This window comes from Parasteatoda tepidariorum, chromosome 1 (assembly GCF_043381705.1).
Source record: "Parasteatoda tepidariorum isolate YZ-2023 chromosome 1, CAS_Ptep_4.0, whole genome shotgun sequence".
NCBI classification, from domain to species: Eukaryota; Metazoa; Arthropoda; class Arachnida; order Araneae; family Theridiidae; genus Parasteatoda; species Parasteatoda tepidariorum.
The window spans coordinates 66,273,330-66,277,587 of NC_092204.1; the positions used below are offsets into that span (position 1 = coordinate 66,273,330).

Consider the following 4,258-nt stretch of genomic DNA (forward strand, 5'->3'; position numbering starts at 1 on the left):
AAACACAATTTATTAGAGATCGCAAAATGAAACGAACTGCATGGGCAGCAAACTGTTGTCATGTGCAAAATCAGACTGATTCCTTTTATTTTTTTAAGATTAAAATGAAAATTTTCAGAGATTACAAATAAAATTGCTTTTTTCGTCTAGAACGGAACTTTTAATGAAGTGAAAACTCATAGCGAAATCTCAGAAAAACGTTAGTAATTTCAGAATACAATTTTACAGAGCGAATAAAAAATTCTACACGTTTTGATAAAATTTTGTGCGTAAGTTTCTAAACTGCGCAGCATAATATTTGTTATTCTGTTATTATTTTAGTTTTTAAATAATTAAAGACGAACAATCTAGCAAAAATCTTTTAAAATTTTTTGATTATTTATTTGTTTTATAAAAATCAATAGAAAAAATTACAAAAGGAATAAGAGTTTAATATTTTCTAGGCTGCTAAGTTTTGTCGCCTGATGCGTCGTTTGAAATCTATTTCAAAAATGGTGTTTATATTCGATTCCGTAATTTTTACTCTTTTTTTTTCCTGATTATATTGTGCATTTTAAACTATTTCTTAATAATAGCTAAATGTTTTATTAAAACGCGAGTGTTTCCCGAATATCCTTTTGACAAAACTCTTTCATTTATTGTATATAGTGGGCAAAAAGTGGACATCCTGAATAACTTTTGATCTAATGATCGGATTTTAAAGCGCTAGGGCTCAATCCTAATGGTTCCAGGGCCTGGTTTTACTATTTAAATGTGCTAATTAATTAATGTAGATGCTATTTTAAGTTACGAAAATTTACACAAAAACGTGCTTTCTCTGATTAAACATATTTTTTTTTCTTTGACGGATTCGGATTCTTGTCTACCTAAGTATAAAGGAGTAATCCGTAAAATATGGCCCCATTAGTTTGATCAGGAGAAAGATCAAAATTTAGGGCAACTTTATGTCAATTTTACATTTTTGCGTATTTCGTCTTATCTCGAGAATTTTTTAAGCGAATCAAAAAATTTTACACACAATCATAAAATTTGCTTATCCAAAAATAATTCCACCCAAAATATAACTTTAAATATAACTTTAAGTAATACTTAATTGTTTTTATTGTTATGTTAAATAAAAGTCAAAGAATTTTTGTACACAAATTTATACGACATTTCAATTCGATTAAATAACAAAATACAAAATTTCAACGAAAGCAGTCAAATACATGAGAAATCTAACTTTAAATATAATTTTCTTTTAAATTATAACTCAGAAGCTATTTCATCGATTTCGTTCACATTTTGTATATTGCCATTTAAAATTACGTGCTTAAAAAACTTACAACTAAACATATCTGAAAACTCAATTTTTTTCGTCGATTAATAAAGAAAATAATATAAAATATTAAATATTAATTTAAAAATAATATTTTGCATATTTAACTTAAATAATTTTATAGTTGTGTGCAAAAAATAAAAAAAAAGAAAGAAAGGTCCATTCGCTTAAAACAATTCTCGAGACAAGGCGAAATGCGCATAAAATAGAATTAATATTAAATGGCCAACTTTCGACCGTCCTCCTAATCAAACTTTCGGGACTGTATTTTCAGAAATACCGGAGACCCTATATTTTGAAGGTTAGAAATCCATATTCCACAAATAGGGTATATTTCTTCAGATTAAATAAGTTTTTGTGTCTGATTCTGTAAACTGAAATATCGTCTGTTCTAATTATTTAAAATATTTAAGTTTACGCCCTTTAACCTCAGATTAAGATTGAGTCTCAGTTCGTGAAAATCCAATTATTAGATCAAAAGTTATTCAGAATTTTCTTTTTTTTTAGCACTGCACAGTATAATATTAATAATAAAATAAATAAATAAACGAACACCGAGAATAACTTTTAAGCCAATGATCAGATTTTAAAGTACTACTTGGACTCAATCTTAATTGTTCGAGGAGGTGATCACAAATATGCTAGTTATTTTATGCAGATGATATTTTCAGTTACGAAATCAGACACAAAAACTTGCTTTCCTTTCTTTAAATAAGTATATCTTTTTTTTCCGGACTGATTTAGATTTCTGGCCTTAAAAATATTGGGGATAGCCGCAATCTGAGAAATATGGTCTCAATTGTTTGGTTTGAAGTGCTGTTCAAAGTTTGGAACCCTTAATGTTAGTTTTACTTTTTGCGTATCTCTAGAATATCTCTGAAATTATCTCTGTTATATCATGAAATTATCTCTGTATAAACGATTTTTATAATTGTAAGCAAGAATATTTCAATTCGCTTAAAACGTTCTCGAGAATATGCAAAAAATAAAATTAAGATTAAGGGGTCTGATCTTTCGATCGCTCTCCTGACCAATCTATTGGAATCATATTTCTCAGATTGCTGCTACCTCCGATATTTTTACTGTCAGAAATCCAAATCCGTCAAAGAAAAAGGTATGATTATTCAGAGAAAGAACGTTTTCGTGTCTGGTTTCGTAACTTGAAAAAATCGTCTGCTCTAATTAATTAGCATGCTTAAAGTCACTCTTTCGAACCTTTAAGATTGAGTCGTGGCTCCTGAAAAAAGTTATTCAAGGTGTTTCGTTTATTTTTTTAGCCTACAATGCATTGAATTTGATTGTTCTTTTAAAGTATTTTTTGTTATTTTGCATTTCACTATCAGTAAATTTCCATTTATTCGACTTAGTATTGTTTCAAAAATAATATAGTACTTATTTCTTTTTAATGAAAATTAGAGTTACCCAAAATAAATCTTATTTATCTACTAATATTTTTTATACTTAGCATTTGTGGAAGATTAGAATCGAAATGAAAAGCTCATTGAAGATTAGCTGCTCGGTGGAGGATTCGATGAAAAAGAGAAGTTCTAAAGGCATTTTAAAAAAATTAAGTTTACAGATATTGCAATTGACGTAACATTTCTTTAATCAGCAATTGAAGAAGTACTAAAAACTTTTATAAGCGCAAAAGCTAAATTTCAATTTAGATGATTAGAAAAAATTACATGGTGTGTATTATTATCACGTTTATGAATTTGTTTTGAAAACAGAATCATGAAACAAATTGGTCTTTTTTTCTTCCTTTAAAAAAAAAAAAAATAAAAANTTTTGAGCAAAAAAAAACAGTTTCGTACAATCAATAAGATAAGAACACACTTCATTTAGTACACTAAAAGTTTTAGTTTTTAAGTGGGTGGCAGACTAGATACACGTGCTGATTAAGTATAAATAATTTTAAGATTATTCTGCTATTCCTCCGACATTTTTTCATTCGCCAACGAGAACTTATTATAATTTAATTTCGACTTTAACCCCTCCAAAAAAAGTACCCTAATCTTTGAATACACCATTAGAGAGGCAACAAGTCAGTTTTTTTTTTTTTTTTTNTTTTTTACTCTAAGTTAACTATCTGCAAAAATTATTTTAGAACGTTAAAGTTTTAAATCTCATGTCATCCCATTTGAACCAGCATGTCAACAGCAATTTTTGCTTTAACTCAAAAATTAACATTTTATCCTAATTATTAAAAACACTAAAATGAGTGACATTTTTTTTTTTAAAGATAAAATTTTTCTAAAAAATCCATAATTGGTTTTATTGTACACACACGCGATTCATGCTAAATTATTTGAAAAAAAAAAAGTTTTTTTCTGGATATAGAAAAGAAAATCGAATGATCGAAATGGAATGCTGAAAGGGAAGAGACCTATTTCGCCCCAAAAAATATCTCTCTTTATACACAATATATCTGCCAAAATACCAAGAGTGGAAATGGCGCAAAATAACAACCGGACATTCTTTTCTTGATTTATCCTGAGGGCAGTTAGAAAATTTGAGCAGGAATATCACGACCTTTGGTAAGATGATGATTTTTCTTGCCAACTTTTATTCAGCTTTGAAAATGAATTAAATAGCAAGAGAAATCGAGGCCGTCCTACTAGCCCACTGCTGAAAACGACAACGTAAGACCGCCCTCTGGCGGTGATCGAAGTAGGTCGCCGGTAAACATGGAGAGTTTGTTTTTGCATCCAGTTTCGTTGTGACTCAAGATCAGAACAGGAGGAATACAGTGTGTTTCCTTTGGTGGGTTCACTTCTTGGGGATGAATTATAAAATATAACTAGTGATTACTACTTTTGTGATTCGACAGGTATGTAAATTTATTTTAATTAATGTATTCATCTCAATTTTTATTATTTTTTGATATTCTCTTTTTTGTATTAACTCATTTTTCAAAAAATCTATTTGTAATATATATAT

At 28.5% G+C, this 4,258-nt stretch overlaps 1 protein-coding gene across 1 annotated transcript in view; it reads left to right on the plus strand.

The window, feature by feature from the left end:
• The first annotated feature begins 3,944 nt into the window (after nt 1-3,944).
• The window catches only part of LOC107448738 (uncharacterized), a 50,276-nt gene continuing 49,962 nt past the window's right edge, over nt 3,945-4,258 (plus strand). The window contains exon 1 of the mRNA XM_016064043.4: nt 3,945-4,148. The gene's annotated coding sequence lies outside the window, so the exon portion shown is untranslated. The remainder of the gene's footprint in view (nt 4,149-4,258) is intronic.